Consider the following 17,542-nt stretch of genomic DNA (forward strand, 5'->3'; position numbering starts at 1 on the left):
AAAGAAGCCCAAGACTGATAATTTTGAACAATAAATACAAGGCTCCTGAGTGGATCTATGTAATATTAGAAGATTTCGAGAATTTAGATTTAGGTGAGGAATCAGAAGAAGTAGATGCTGTACAGATTGATGAAAGAAAAGTGAGACCACCTTAAAATTAAGAATGAATTCCCAAGTGAAGAAAGAAAGAAGAGAACATATCTTCTTAGATTAAAATGGCAAGAAATGAAGTCACTGAGCAACCGAAACGAAGTTTAGAACGAAGGTGTTGTAGAGTCTGCATATGTAGTATTTTATTAGTGATCTCAGTATGGTTATTTCTAACAGTAGCAGTACCGTTATTAATAATAACAAATAAGAAAAATTATACACTTACTAATGAGAAGACAGCTACAATAAAAGGAGATAGAGTAGAATTAGAAGCAGCAGATGAGACAGATTTTCATCACACGGTATTAGATAATGACACGTCTTTAAATGTTTTTACAAAATTGTTATTTCAATATGTAGAGACAATGAAGATTAGTGATTGTAATGTCTGTATGAAATTACCAGTGTCAGTATCAGAGGGAGTCACATGTCACCATTTACCGTTAACATATAGTATATCATGTAGTGTCCTAGCCAGTCTGTTTTATGCAACGGGAAAACTTCAGTATTATAATTCAAACTTAGATGTAGTATTTTCAGAACTTCCTATTCGAAAGAATATGAATCTAGTACTTAGTAGTCACGATGCACAGTTCATGGGTGAATTTTTCTTAACAATGAAATCAATAGATATAGTGAAGGCACACACGAATAATTTAACCTGTATATTACGTGAAGAAGAGAAAGTTTTTTTGAATTTAGTAGAAGGAAGGAGACAGGATTTCCAAAAGAATGCTTCTGAACAGAAAACCCATGTACCACCATGGGATGAGAAAGAGGGAATGTATGCAACTGGCAAGGCTCATGCTGCAATGTCCCTGGACTTTGTGAAGAAAGGGAAAACCTGCCTCCATAGGTTAAAGACAGATTATAATAATGTATTTATTGGTTCGAGTGAATGAGAAGATAACTTCCAAATTTGGGAGGTTGGGGACGAAAAGGGGGAACTGATCCAGTATTTCCTGGGGTTTACTATGTGTGTGTGAATAATGCTTATTATAAGTTGCCTGCACGGTGGTATGGAAGCTGTTATTTGGGATAGTATTTCGGAAAATTTACCATGTAAAAAGATTCACTGGAAACAATGAAAACACTAATGGACTAACACGGAGAAAGAGAGCTAGTTTTTCAGAAATAGTAGGTGATATATTTGGTGCATTGATACCTTCAGTGGGAGTCATTCTGAATTCACATAGAATTTGTCAATTGTCCTCAGTAGTTGATCGTCTCTCGACTGATACTGCTGGGGGTTTCTTGATGATAAATACTAAAATGGTTGCAATTAGGTCTATGGTTTTACAAAATTGACTTGCGCTTGATATTTTATTAGCAAAAGAGGGCGGAGTCTGTGAAATGCTGAAAGGTCAACATTGTTGCACTTACATTGCTGACAAAAGTAAGGAAATTCGGGTGTATATTAAGAATATTACAAAACATCATGAACATTTGAAACCACTGGAGGTTGACAGTGTATGGGAAAGACTAATAAAGAGTATTTCTTCAATAGGGACTTGGTTTTCTAATTTAGGGAAAAGTATTTTAGGTCAAATCATTCTTCCAGTAGCTGGTATAATGATGATAGTTTTAGCAATAATGATTTGGTGTAAATGTTGCAGAAACAAAGGAAAGGGAAGAAAATATGAAGTGAATGGGAAAGGAAAGAAAAGGAAGAGGGAATACGAGGAGATCCAAATGGAGGAAATGAAAGGGAGGATATACAAAAAGATGAAAGTTTTAGAAGAGGAAAATGAAAATGAGAAATACTGAAAGTTGGCATCTGGTTCGGGATGGGTAATTTTGTGATGGCTCAAAATGCCAAAAGAGAGGGGATTGATGGAGCAAGGACTCGTATAAAAGAGACTTGCTCGGAAATAATCCTCTAGTTTACCTCACTAAAATGTTATTAATTATGTTTTGTGAATAACTAATACACACCACACAAATACGAGGGTTAGTGAAGCTTGCCTATGTGTTTACTAACGTTAACAAAACGAACGAAGGACTAAAACCGCTTTAAACTGGGAAATCTTTACTGCGCAATATGACGAGTTAATGCTTGGAGGGAAATTCTTGCGCATGAGCAGAAGGTACTAAATGGAGTCTTGAAGCCTCGCATGCATGGCACCTGCTTAGCTGAAGCGAAAATGAGCTACTTTACTAATGCTAATGGGGGGAAAGTATTAATAAGTAAAGGGGAATAGAGTAGAGATGGGCGGTAAACAGTGCGACCATTTATTTTTTAAAGTAACATTTGCTCTTTTGAGTTTATCACAAGGGCGTATTTGGGCCTCTCATGTATAACTGAAGTAAACTGAGTTATGTGACGACTGTGCATGTCTACTGAAAGTGAAACCGGAACGATGACTTGGAGTTTGAACAAAAGCCAAGGTCGCAAAATGGCCTAGCCTGAGAACACATGGTGAAAAGTTCAACGGAGTGGACTTACATGTTAGACTTTTAACAAATGTTGCAAATAAAATGTGAATGCGGGTGGGAAATAAAATTATTAATAAAAATTAAGGGGATGGGTTTGTGAACAATGGTTTAACTGAATTAGATGACATGTAAGCATGGTGTCATGATCTTCCCCCCCTTGCCTTACCAATTAGATCTCGTATTTTTATAACATTGAAACTTTAGTGGGCGGTACATGAAGAATGAAAGGTATAATTGAGTTAGCTTTAGTTAGTTAGAGAGTTTGAAGACACAGATGCTGTGGGTCATGGATGCTGATGCTGGGAGAGATTCTGTGAGATGCTGATGAAGAAGCCAAATGCAGAGCCTTCTATCCTAATTTAATTGGGTTAGATGAGAAGATCGCGGAAGAATCTCGAGGAGGAAGAGAGTGACAGAGAGGGGTGTGACGCAACCGTCGGTATTAGAGAGGTCAACTATCCTGTCCTGAATCTTGTCCTGAAGTCTTTGTCTCCTGAACTATCCCGGGGGACCCTTACCAGCCCTTTGGCCAGAGGGGTGGTCTTCACACCATTCTTGGTAACTATAAATTTGTGTTATTTGTAGATGTTCTTTTCTCTGTATCCTCTCTTTTCCTTAGACATCGTTCATTGGGTAAGTCTGTGATATATTTGTTTGATCATTTTAATTGAACTTTCTCTCCTAAGAATGATGGTGAATGCACTGTCTATTTGAGATCGTTCACATGAGTTTGAAATTTAGATAAAGATTTAATTTTTTCCAGAGTCTGTGGTTATTTACTTTGAATGAAAAGAGAGAGTTAGTGTTAATCTTCACCATCAACTAGTTCAACTAATGGTCCATCGACCAGAGAAAATTACTTTTTGATCAGTGAAAGGTTAGTTAGGAATATGATATAACTAATCCTAAAACTGAGGAAAATCATAAACTTTGACTCCAGCGGTTTACTCAATTGTTGTGTGTTTATGGGCCCAGGTGAGTATATGGTATTGGAGTATCTATTGTTGGTACGCCGCTGGATCAGTATCCCTTTCTGCAAACATTGTGGTACAGAGTAAACTTTCTCCATACAATAAACACTGTTTACAGTACCCCCTTTTCTACTCATATCAACTTCATTTCTCAATGTAGGTTCAGTAACTTTGAGGGGCTTGATACAGATGACAAAAGCTCTCCATAGTAGGGCATTAATTTTGAAACAGGCACAGATAATCTTGAGGAACGTGGCCTTTTCTGAACATTTGTATACATATTGAACAGAGTGCAATGAGGATTACCCATATATCTGTGGTTAAGTGTTAATGTGAAGTAGGCTACCTGTGAAGCGTATGTTAGAAGGTCAATGTTGCACATAACACATGCATGCTACACCTGAAGGAGTTGTATCTGTGATGGCATTAATGATGTTTCATATTATTCTGAGCTATTTTGTACTTGCTTTCAGACCTCTAATGGCATACAAGTGTCATGAGTGATGTCTTCAATTATGTCATTTTAGATGTCATCAGTGACGTATATACTAGTTTATACAGTAAAGTGTACAAAAGATGCTTGGACCATGTCAACAGTGATGTCATCAGTGATGTCTTCAATGATGTCATTTGAGATATCAGTGATGTCATAAATGATGTTATAGAACATGTCATGAGTGATGTAATATGTGAGGTTATAAGCAGTGAATGACAGGGGCACATGTTATAGTTAGCTCGACTAACTATTACTGGTGAATGTCTGTGTTTATTTTTAGTTCAAAACATTAATGTTGTTACTGACATATTCACCTAATTTTAATGTTTGTTTAACATTTTATTTTTTCAGTAAGTTTCTAGTATTTTTAGCGTAAAGTAATATTTCATTACCATACGTAAAGTCAACCCCCCACCGAACACGGCCTTGAGCCATGCACAACAGGGGGTTGGCAACAAGCCAACCCACCCAGAGGCAGCCAACCCCATGCTGTGCAGGGCCTTTCATCGAGCGTGGTGTGGGGTTGGCCTCATCCAACTCCATTCGGAGACAGCCAACCCCATGTCACGCACAGCCTTTGAGTGTGCGTGGGGTGGGGTTAGCTGTAAGACCTGTCTTCTAGGCCCGACCCATCCCTAACAGGTCCAAACAGGTAACTGCTTTTGCCCTCTCCACCCTTAGCTTAATGTTAAACCTAGCCCTAGATCAGGTGACCTTCTTCCTTTGAGAACCCTAGCCCCACCCCTAACTAATTCGAACCCTAATCCTAAACCCTAGAGTCAATATCAGCCCTGGCCCTATTAACCAATCATAGGCCTAGCCCTAGCAACCAATCAAAACACAAACCATAAGACCTAAGGTCAAAACAAACCCTAGTCCTACGAACCAATCAGAACACTGATGCAACACCCAATAAGAATTCTATTTAAATAGCATGTGACCTTAAACTTAAGAGGCTGTACAAGGTGTTAGGGGAAGTCAGAGGCCTGGTCAGATGCCCTGTGTGCCAATCAGTAAGCAGAACCTGGTGTGCAGGGGATTTGGGTGCTTCTCTTGGTCACAGAATCTCCTTGGATACAGACAGGTCCAATGCATACTTTGCAGGTCCTGTTCAACAGTGCCTAAATGCGTAGCTCATTTTGTGTGGAGTACCACTGTTCACATTACATGCCTAATAAAGGTGTTTATCATCAAGATTGGAATGCCACTGTAGTTATTCTCAATGACAGGAAAGAATCAACAATACATCGCACACTGGTCATATAGAATTTCCTACTGTTTCAGACATAGTAAGCACAGTAGTATGACAGGATGAGGAGATGGGAGCCCATGAAGAACATAGATATCTAAATGTTAAGAAATGCTAAAACATCTATGTTGTAAAAAAGAAAACATTTTTGTAATAAAAAAAGTAAACACTCCACCTACCTACAGGTCCTGCAGGGCTGCTTGCACTCTGTTTCTCCTTACTTCTTATTCTGAAACTAAGTTTAACATTTTATGTTTATAGTATATAGATTAATACTGCAGTTCTTAAATAGGAGGAGTGTGCAGGTAGTACTAGCATCAGAAGGCAAACAAGTCTCTTTTTAAATTGAATATTGTATTAAGAGCAGTATTACCTTGTAGATTTCTATCCAAAATGTAATTTTATTTTTCGTCCAATACCAGTTAAGGGACTTTTACTTATACTTTGACTTTAAAGTATTGATCAAGTATATCATGTGTTAACCCTTTGTGTCCTTGTCAGGAACTCTAGCGTTTATGCAAGGAATTGTAATAACCTGAAAGGTCATACCTCGGTTAAAATACCTGCAGGCAAGTATCCACGTTGGAGAAGGTTAAGTCCCGGCTGGAGATCCTTCCTGCGCGCTGAGATGAGTGAACTGAAGCATTCCCTTGCTGGGAATCGTTACTCGGCCGTGCCCACTTCCTGTAGTGGTGCGCGGTCTAGTTGCGCTTCGCTGAGACACTTCTGAAGGGCTAACGCGCATGCGCGAAGATCGCGCGGCGCACTTCAACGAACCCGAAATCCCTGACAGGAGTGTTTACCTCAGCGCTTCGTGTCAGCTCAGAGTTACTCAGAAAGAGTTAATTTACACAACTATGAGACTTCAGTAGGGAAGTAGAAAAGGCTATAATTGTTGTTTCCTGACAATGTCAGTGTTTAAAAGATTTCCATAATTCCTTTAGCAGGATATTATTTCGTGAAGCTAGAGCAGCAGTTCCAGTTCAGAGTACCGGAGTGCAAGTTGGAGAGAATTGGTGTAGAGAAGAAAAATTCAAGGGAGCAACTTCTGTGAAGAGAAGAGCTCTGAATTTCAAGTAAGCGTGTTCATGTGGTTTTAAAAGACCACGTTTCCAGTCAAGAAGAATTCACCTGTAAGGAGATAATTGTTAACCTTACACTATATGAGACCAGGACTATTTAGTAAGAAAGGACAGAACAGTCAAAGGACCAAAGAGACTATTGGAACTTTTGGAGTTTGTGAAGAACTTAACTTTTCGCTTGGAAGAACCAAGGCTTGATAAAATATATATGTATATGTAAAAGACAGACTTTCAAAATATAAGAATACTATTCAAGTCATAAAACAGGGTTCTTCCAGTGAATCAGATTTATTCAATTGACAAAACATTATAGAGAGGAGCTAGCCTCAGAAGTGACACAGGTAAATAGGCGCACATGAGAGAGAGAGAGAGAGAGAGAGAGAGAGAGAGAGAGAGAGAGAGAGAGAGAGAGAGAGAGAGAGAGAGAGCAGGTGTAGCAAATAAGGTCTTTGAGCAAGTACATGTTTGTGTTTCTCTTGCAGGTGACTCCCCTTCCAAGACTTGAAGTTAGGAGAGCGACCAGAGTCAGGAGGCAGTCTCTCTTGTTTTGTCTTCCACTTCCCCTTTCCCCCGGGCTGAAGTTTGTGACAGTTGTTATCACCTGTCGCAGGCTTCGGCAGGTAGGATTTGGGGTAAGGTCATATGCTCCTGAGGGAATAGTCTTTACAGTAAGGCAAGTTACAGATTGAAGTGCCCACCTCTTAATTGAGGATTGCAGATTTCCTCCCGGGCAGTATGGCAGAAGGCATAGATTTAAAATCTTTAACTAGCATTCTGACCAATATGCAGGAACAATTAAATAGCGCCTTAGACGATAACAAGTCTCTGAGGGAGGAAGTTAGGAGATCTAGGGCCTCATGTAGGTAGCCAAATACCGGTCGGTAACGGCCGAAATTCGGTAAATATGCCGTTACCGACCGGTATTTAGACAAGTGAGATGTAGGAGGCCAAAAACCAGTTTTCGGTAAATATGAAGCAGTAAATACCGATTCATAATTACCGAATTCTAAAATACCGATTCATATTTACCGAATACATATTTACCGAATCGGTAAATATGAAGTGGTAAATATGAATCGGTAAATATGAAGTGGTAAATATGAAGTGGTAAAAGTGAAAATGACATGTAGGAAAAATCGGTAATTAAGAAATCCATGAAAATCGGTAATTAAGAGTCGGTAATTAACACTGAGTGAAAGCAGGTGGTAACCATCAACAGACCATATAAGCAATCCCAAAATGCAACAGCGTGGACAACATGGCCGCTCTGTATGTCATTGCAAGGCGCCTACGTCTACAGGCAGCAGGTCTGAGGATATGGAGACGGGAGGAACGCATCTACAGACAGCGCATCACACTCTTCCAACTGACTGATGCAGAGATACATGAAAGGTACAGGCTACACCCCCAAACCATCATGGACCTGATAAGGGACCTGCACCCACTCCTGGACCAGCCAACAAGAAGGGCGCATGCCATACCCCCACATGTGCAGGTGCTCTGCAGCCTACATCTACTGGCATCTGGCAGTTACCAGGGGGTGATAGCTGCGGTGGGCGGTGTATCCCAGAGTTGCCTGTCCCGTTTCTTCAGGAAGTTCCTGGATGCCATGATGCAGAGAATGCATCACTACATCAGCTTCCCAAACACACAGGCTGAACTGCAGAAAACTAAAACTGACTTTTATCACATGGCACAGTTCCCCCATGTCATTGGCTGTATTGATGGCACACACATCCCAATCTGCCCACCAGCTGACACAGAGCACATCTACAGGAACAGAAAGTCCACCCACTCCATCAATGTGCAGGTGATCTGTGATGCAGGGAACATCATCACTGATATTGTAGCCAAGTTTCCTGGGAGCACCCACGACTCTTACATCTTCCAGAACAGTGGGATCTACACACGACTGATTGCCGGAGAATTTGGAGAGGGATACCTGCTAGGTAAGTAACAGTGACGCCCCATGAAACCTGCAAATCATAGTGTATAGAGGCATGTGACTGATGGTTCCCTTTTACTCACCTAGGCGACAGTGCATATGCCTGCCGGTCATTCATCCTCACTCCCTACCTACACCCATCAACCCAGAGTGAGAGACGATACAACGTGGCACATAAATCTACACACAATGTGGTGGAGCGCACGTTTGGACTACTGAAAAGCAGGTTCCGCTGCATCCACAAGAGCGGAGGCGCACGCCAGTACACACCGATCAACTGCTGCAAGATCATTGCCACTTGTGCAATGCTGCACAACCTTGCCACGAAGAGAGGTACAGATGTGGAACTAACAGATTTTGAGGACAACGAGGAAGAGTCAGGCCAGCCAGAGGGCAACGCAGCTGGAGTGCCAACTGCAATAGATGGGAGAGAGAGACGGGCAGAGATCACATGCAACTATTTCTGAGTAAGTAAGGGGACACAGCCAGTTGTGGTATGTCATGACGTAGTTTTAATGCGGCACTACGCCATGAAAACAAGATCAAGCCAATCTGGCAACATAGCATATTCACAAGGAGTAAATCCAGGGTTACGTCACCCATTGGGAATTGGCTACGCAGGGCTGCATCAATGTTTGCGCATACGCGCTGCAGTGTGGGATGGCACGGATTGAGCATCCTCACTACAGCCAACCCCAAGCCGCCTGCTGCTCCTGCGTGCTTCTGGGATGGGGGGTGTGATGCTGCTCCTGCTGCTGGAGTCGATGCTCTCCGCAGCATCCCCTGCAGCAGTTGTCGCCGCCTGACTTGTTAATAGCACCTCTAGTGCACTTGTCACCTGCACCATCCCCCGAGACACGTCGCTGCAGCAGTGTGTCAGGCCCTCCTGCATCGACACAGAGCGCCGGCAGAGTAGAGAAGTGGCAGTTGCCAGACGGTTGAGTGCCCTGGTGTTAGTGTCCCTCCTCTGCCGTTCCCGGCGCCGTGCATCTATGTCCGCATCTAATTTGCTGCACAACTGCTGGATTGACTGGGACATGTCCCGAATGCCCGCTGCCATTGCGCTGATGTTATTGTCCATGTTGACAAATGTAGATTTCATGAACCGCATATGCCTCTGGACTGACATGACTGCCTTTGTTTGCAGGCGCTGTTGTTTTAACATTTGGCCCTCGAGCCCCGAGAAGACACCATGGCTGTCAATGTTTGCTGGTGGACTCTGGACACGCGACCTGCGGCGCCCTCTTGCACCCGTCTGTTCTGCCTGTGAGGTGTAGGGCACAGTGGCATGGCTCCCATCCTGGGGCATAGTAATTTGCTCAGGGCCCCTGCTGTCGTCAGACGAGGTGTCTAAGGCTCGCAGCCTGGCGGCAGGACGCCTCCTCATTCTCACACCTGCAGGCGGTGATGTGGCCGGTGACTCAAACATGAGTGACGATGCTGGCTCTGGGTGAGGTGATGCTGGCTCTGGGTGAGGTGATGCTGGCTCCGGTTGAGGTGAGGCTGGCTCTGGTTGAGGCGAGGCTGCCTGTGTTAGTGGTGCGGCTGCCTGTGGCACTGCTCCCTGGGCTGAACTTGTGCTGGCCTGAGCTGATCTGTGTGGCCGGTGTGCCCTCTCTCCTGCAGCATGTCCTGTCCTGCGTGATGTCACATCTGTGGACAGAAATGCAACATCGGCTCAGTGTCCCTGAAGGGCTGCATTGCAAGCATCACAATAAATCATGTTACACTCTAAATTTGTCCTCTGCCTCCTTGTGGCTAATGTGTGACATGCCTTGTTGTCCTGTGCTATTTACTTCATGGTTGGAGTTTCCCTGACTACATCTCCCAGAATGCATTGCCTGTCTGCACTAACACATGGACTGGAGTGGGATACTCATTTCACAATGGGGGATGTGGGATAGGGGTAGGGGGGGCTACATTGCTGTGCATTCGTCTTACCTTGTTGGGTGGCGGCTCTGGCAGAGCTGTCAGCATCCCCAAGACCCACGACGCTCTCATTCTCGATTGTGGCCCCCACCAGCTCCTCCAGTTCGGTGAGGGCAGGTGCCCTGTTGGTTCCACCTCCAGTCTGGCTGGCCTCCTTCTGGATGTCCCCCATCTTCCTCTTGGTTACAATCCTCAGGTCATACCAGCGCTTTTTGAGGACCTCTATGTCCCTGTGGGTCACTCCCACAGCATTGACCTGCGCCTGGATGGCCAGCCAAATATTGCGCTTTTCAGCCTCAGGCACTTGCAGGGATTGCCTCCCAAACAGCTTCTGGTGCTGCTTCACCACCTCCTCCACCAGCACCTGGAATTCCTTGGGGCTGAATTTCAGCTTCCTCCTCCTTTCCCCTCCATCTCTCTGTGTCCTCTGGCTGGACATGATGTTAATTGTGTGCACCTGCCTGGGTGTGGCCACTTCCTGGTTGGGTGGGGTGTGGTTGCACAGGATTGGCTGTTTAATCAAGTCATGTGATTTTTTCCCGATTCGGTAAATACCGATTCGGTATTTACCGAATCGGTAAATACCACCTCGGTATTTACCGATTCGGTAAATTCCGATTCTGGATTACCGAATGTTACCGATTCGGTAATTATTACCGAATTTTTACCTACATATAACTTACCGATTCTTAAATACCGATTCGGTACGGCTCGGTATTTAAGAATCGGTAATTTTTATTTACCTACATGAGGCCCCTAGTCAAGAATCCATGCAAACGAGACTAAAGTTAGATGAGTTGGTGGCGACAGGTTCAGGTTTCAAGGGTCCTCCACCTTCGTCGAGTTTCCCATCCTCTGCAGATATTTCCACTCAAGTCATTCATGCTATTTCGCCAATCATTCCCTTGGCACCCCCAGAAAGATTTGGCGGAGATCCTCTCAAGGCGCAGATATTTTTGACGCAGTGCTCTTTGCACTTTTTATGTCGCCCAGTGATTTTTGCTGAGGATCAATCTAAGGTGGCCTTTATCCTGTCGTATCTGAATAGCGATGCAGCTGCCTGGTCTATGTCTCTGGTCACCCGAAATGATCCTATTTTGTATAATTTTGAAAACTTCAAGAAAGAATTTTCTAGGATTTGTGACCGGCGCTCTGCATCTCAAGCAACGGATAATGAGTTGTTAGAACTCAAACAAGGAACTCGAGACCTAGTTGGATATTTGGCGCAATTTAACAAATTGATTGTAGAGACTAATTGGCCAGAAGAAAAGAGGGCAGCCATTTTCTATAGAGGGTTAAAGGATGAACTAAAAGATGCGCTTGCCCAAATTCCTCGCAGACCCACAGAAATTTCAGAACTGATAGACCTGGCACTGCAGCTTGATCACAGATTGAGTGAACGTCGCAGCGAAAGGAAAAAAGACTTTCGACCTCCTCCTCCTCGTTTTGATCGAGTAAAGACAGAAAGTCACAAGGCTTCAGAAGGGGTTTCCACAGAAGAACCAATGCAGATAGGATCTGTCAGGGGGCCTCTGACAAAAGAAGAAAAGGAACGTCGAAGAATTGCGCAGCTCTGTCTATATTGTGGATCGGCAGGGCATTTTGTAAAAGAGTGTCCAAAAAGACCAAAGGTTTCTCAGCCGGGAAAAGGCCGGCTTCACCCGTAGAAGGAGCTGCGCGGGTGGAAGCAATGATTAAGTCAGCTCCAGAGCCTCAGCAGATAGTGAACACTCTGCAGTCTGCCGCTCCCCATTTGGTAGTCTCTTTTACCTTAAGTTTTCGAGGATTGGAGATAAGGAAAGTCTCCGTGATGATAGATTCTGGGGCTACCGGAAACTTTTGTGACAGCAAATATGCCCGCCAGCAGGGAATCAAATTTGTTAAAAAGGAGATTTTAGAGGCAGTCAGGGCGGTGGACGGAACAAATTTATCATCTGGGCCTATCACTCATGAAACTGAGTTAGTCCGGTTAACTGGATTAAATGGTCACACAGAGCTGATAACGTTCAATTTAATTGATGCTCCTCAGTTTCAATTAATTCTTGGACTTCCTTGGCTGACTGAGCACAATCCACGCATCGATTGGAGTAAGAGAACGGTTGTCATGGACTCCCCCTTTTGTGAAGAAAATTGTTTCTGTGATCGGAACAGATCAACTGTGGAATCGCCTGTTCAAAATTTGGTTCAACATCCAGTTCAGATATGTTCTGTTGAAACCCAAGAAATTCCTTTGGAGTATAAGGATTTGTCATCAGTATTTGACAAAAGGGAAGCCGAAAGACTTCCCCCGCATCGCCCATATGACTGCAAAATTGAAATTGAGCCTGGGGCAGTGCTCCCTTGCAGCCGTATATACGCCCTTACCGAAACAGAGAATCAATTTTTGAAATCTTACTTAGACCAATATTTAGCAAATGGATTTATACGCCCCTCCCAGTCCCCAGTCTCCTCGCCCCTATTTTTCATCCCTAAGAAAGATGGAGATCTTCGAGCATGTGTGGATTACAGAGCCTTAAATCAATTGACTGTCAAGAATCGTTACCCTCTTCCTTTGATCTCAGTGTTACTGGATCAAGTAAAAGATGCAAAGGTGTGTACAAAATTGGATTTAAGAGGGGCATATCATTTAATTAGAGTGGCTTCAGGCGATGAGTGGAAGACGGCATTTAGGACCCGCTATGTATTGTTCGAATACCAAGTAATGCCGTATGGGTTGTGCAATGCTCCCGCCGCCTTTCAGCATTTTGTAAATGATGTCCTAGGAGAATTTTTGGACAGAGTGGCTGTAGTATACATTGATGACATTTTGATTTTTTCAAAAAGAAAAGATGAGCATGTACGGCATATGAGAGCCATCCTCACAAGATTGCTTGAGAATCATCTCTACGTGAAATTGGAGAAGTGTGCGTTCCATGTTGAAAAAGTCGAGTTTTTGGGGTTTGTGCTCACAACCCAGGGAGTCAGTATGGATACCACTAAAGTAAAGGCAGTGCAAGAGTGGCCTTCTCCAATGAATGTTAAAGAGATCCAAAGTTTTCTAGGATTCTCCAATTTCTACCGGAGATTCATTCCAGATTTTTCCCATGTGGTAACCCCCATTACTCGTCTTTTGAAAAAAGGAGTAAAGTTTGTTTGGGGGACAGAAGCGGAAGAGGCTTTTCAATTTTTAAAGAGATCTTTTACGCAGGCCCCAGTGTTGCTACACCCAAGAACTGAAGATCCATTCTTTATCGAAGCGGATGCTTCAGATGTAACTATTGGGGGAATTCTTTCTCAGCGCCACTCGGACACAGGTCAACTTCACCCAGTAGCCTATTTTTCTAGAAAGTTGACTCCGCCAGAGTGTAATTATTCAATTGCTGACAAGGAACTGTTGGCGGTGAAATGCGCCTTTGTAGAGTGGCGTCATTACTTGATGGGAGCAAGGCACAAAGTCACTGTGTTTACAGACCATCGAAACTTGCAATTTTTAAAGTCTGCTCGCACTCTAACCTCCAGGCAATTGCGGTGGTCCTTGTTTTTTGCAGATTTTAATTTTGTGATCACATTTCGGCCAGGGGCAAGTAATGCTAAAGCAGATGCACTCTCCAGAATCAACTCCAATTTCCAGGAAAAGACTCAAGGGTCCCAATTTATCATTCCTGAGGAGAAAATTATATCAGCGACAAACCATCCAGATTTTTCAACCGAAATTAAGAAAACGATGACAATAGATGAAATGAATCAATGGACCTTGGAGGAGGAAGGCAGAGAATTAAAGAATGATTTACCTTACCATGATAATCGTCTGTATCTTCCAACAAAGGCTCTTCAAGAAAAGGCCCTGAAGTCCTGCCATGACAATCTATTAGCGGGTCACAAAGGAATCTGCAAGACAATTGAATTAGTGGAAAGGAATTTTTGGTGGCCAGGGATGAGACTGCAGATACGACAGTTTGTGTCCTCTTGTGAACGATGCTTAAAAGGAAAATCAGACCGAAAGGCCCCACAAGGGCTATTAATGCCAATGCCTACACCACCACATCCTTGGCATACAGTTTCTATGGATCTGATTGTAGATCTTCCTCCAAGTCAAGGATTCAATACCATTCTAGTAATGGTAGATACCTTTTCCAAGATGGCCCATTTTGTTCCTCTAAAAAAAAATTCCCAACGCACCAGAAATGGCTCAGTTGTTTTCCCAACATATAGTGAGGCTACATGGAATTCCAAAGGTTTTGATTTCAGACCGTGGCTCGCAATTTGTTTCTCATTTCTGGAAAGCTTTCACCAAGAGGTTAGGAATTGATGCCCGCTATTCCACTAGTTTCCACCCAGAAACAAATGGTCAGACAGAGAGGGTTAATCAAGACCTAGAACAGTACCTCAGGCTTTATTTATTAGATCAAAAGGCTGAGTGGTCAGAATTAGTGTGGGCAGCTGAGTTCGCTTATAACAACGCCAAGCATTCTTCTACTGGGAATTCTCCCTTCTATTTAAATTATGGTAGACACCCTAGTTTAATATTAGAAAAGGAAGAAAGTCCAGTCCCTGCAGTTGAGGAATACATAAAAGAAGTACAAAACTCTCTAACGCGAGTGAAAGAAAATTTAACTAAGGCTAAGGCATCTTACAAGTTTCAGGCAGATAAGAGAAGGAGAGTCAGTCCAGTCTTTAACCCAGGTGAAAAAGTGTGGCTATCCACAAAGAACCTCAGATTAAAAGAAAATCAAAAATTTCAGCCCTGCTTTATTGGTCCTTTCCAAGTAGACAAGATGTTAAATCCAGTGACAGTCAGAATCCATTTGCCTTCCTATCTCAAGGTTCATCCAACATTCCATGTTTGCTTGCTTAAAAAGAGTCCACCTAACTTGAGAATTCAGGCACCTCCCAAGCCAGTTTTGATTGATGCAGTAGAAGAGTTTGAAGTACACAAAATGTTAGACTCAATGTATAGGAAGGGTAAATTGTGTTATCTGATTGACTGGAAGAACTTTGGTCCTGAGGAGAGATCATGGGAGCCTTACACTAACATTCATGCTCCAAGACTCATCCGAGAATTCCATAAGGCCAACCCCACAAAGCCTAGATTGAGGGAACGCCTTTTGGTGGGGAGTACTGTCAGGAACTCTAGCATTTATGCAAGGAATTGTAATAACCTGAAAGGTCATACCTCGGTTAAAATACCTGCAGGCATGTATCCACGTTGGAGAAGGTTAAGTCCCGGCTGGAGATCCTTCCTGTGCGCTGTGATGAGTGAACTGAAGCATTCCCTTGCTGGGAATCGTTACTCGGCTGTGCCCACTTCCTGTAGTGGTGCGCGGTCTAGTTGCGCTTCGCTGAGACACTTCTGAAGGGCTAACGCGCATGCGCGAAGATCGCGCGGCGCACTTCAACGAACGCGAAATCCCTGACAGGAGTGTTTACCTCAGCGCTTCGTGTCAGCTCAGAGTTACTCAGAAAGAGTTAATTTACATAACTATGAGACTTCAGTAGGGAAGTAGAAAAGGCTATAATTGTTGTTTCCTGACAATGTCAGTGTTTAAAAGATTTCCATAATTCCTTTAGCAGGATATTATTTCGTGAAGCTAGAGCAGCAGTTCCAGTTCAGAGTACCGGAGTGCAAGTTGGAGAGAATTGGTGTAGAGAAGAAAAATTCAAGGGAGCAACTTCTGTGAAGAGAAGAGCTCTGAATTTCAAGTAAGCGTGTTCATGTGGTTTTAAAAGACCGCGTTTCCAGTCAAGAAGAATTCACCTGTAAGGAGATAATTGTTAACCTTACACTATATGAGACCAGGACTATTTAGTAAGAAAAGACAGAACAGTCAAAGGACCAAAGAGACTATTGGAACTTTTGGAGTTTGTGAAGAACTTAACTTTTCGCTTGGAAGAACCAAGGCTTGATAAAATATATATGTATATGTAAAAGACAGACTTTCAAAATATAAGAATACTATTCAAGTCGTAAAACAGGGTTCTTCCAGTGAATCAGATTTATTCAATTGACAAAACATTATAGAGAGGAGCTAGCCTCAGAAGTGACACAGGTAAATAGGCGCACACGAGAGAGAGAGAGAGAGAGAGAGAGAGAGAGAGAGCAGGTGTAGCAAATAAGGTCTTTGAGCAAGTACATGTTTGTGTTTCTCTTGCAGGTGACTCCCCTTCCAAGACTTGAAGTTAGGAGAGCGACCAGAGTCAGGAGGCAGTCTCTCTTGTTTTGTCTTCTACTTCCCCTTTCCCCCGGGCTGAAGTTTGTGACAGTTGTTATCACCTGTCGCAGGCTTCGGCAGGTAGGATTTGGGGTAAGGTCATCTGCTCCTGAGGGAATCGTCTTTACAGTAAGGCAAGTCTGACAGTTCTTGATTATATAGGAATTATGTTTCCGGTCAACTGGATGACCTTCCTATGGTTTCTGGGTTTGTCTTCTCATATATGTTCTCCTAACTGCCCTCAATATGTGCCCCACGTCTGTACAGCCTACTGTTGCTTTATGGCTAGGTTTGGCCTTTGTAAATCATCACTTACATGCATACATATATGCATTTGCATATTCCACTCATTCCAAACCATCCAATCATCTTGTTTTTTCACTTCATGATTTATATCCTTCTCTTTAAACAATGATCTCTGGCTTGCAGTTTCACGAAGGTACTGTCCTAGTTTACCGGGAGGTACTGCACAGTCAAAAGGTAAGTGTAAGAAATTAGGTTTTGGTTGAGGGGGGTGGAAGACCCACTCGGGTAACAACCACAATCCTTAAAAAAGACTTAAAAGTCCATAAAAGCCATTAAATTAACCTGTGCTTAACCCCATGGTGCCACTCATGGTCACCTGGGCACGGTAGACCAGGGGAATGTCAAAAGTTCAGGCCTACCACGATGGAGTACAGGCCGAATACAGGGACCAGGTCAGTCACCCAGAAAAGTTACCTTCTAAATCCTGCCTGAAGAGTTCAGTTTGTGTTGAAAGCTTCTGCGAGGCTGAGCATAAAGGACGGCCATTGCTGAGGTGCGAAGACCAAGTCTGACATTACAGACAGTTGTCGCTGTAGTGTGAAGAACCGGCCAAGCACTGCAGATGGTCGTTGCTGTAGATTTGCGTTAGCGGTGGTCGCAGGTTTACGTTGCTGTAGCATGGAGTGTAGGTCTTTCGTTGCTTGTCACTGCAGACCGTCATCAGCGTGAACAGCAGGTCTCACCAGAACTTCCCATTGGCAGTCATTGTGGGCAGCAGAGTGTGCTTGTTTGCAGTCGCCAGGATCCCAAACTTCAGGATTTTTTACCTGTTTTTTAGGAGGAGTACACT

Source organism: Triturus cristatus, chromosome 9 (genome assembly GCF_964204655.1).
Source record: "Triturus cristatus chromosome 9, aTriCri1.1, whole genome shotgun sequence".
NCBI classification, from domain to species: Eukaryota; Metazoa; Chordata; class Amphibia; order Caudata; family Salamandridae; genus Triturus; species Triturus cristatus.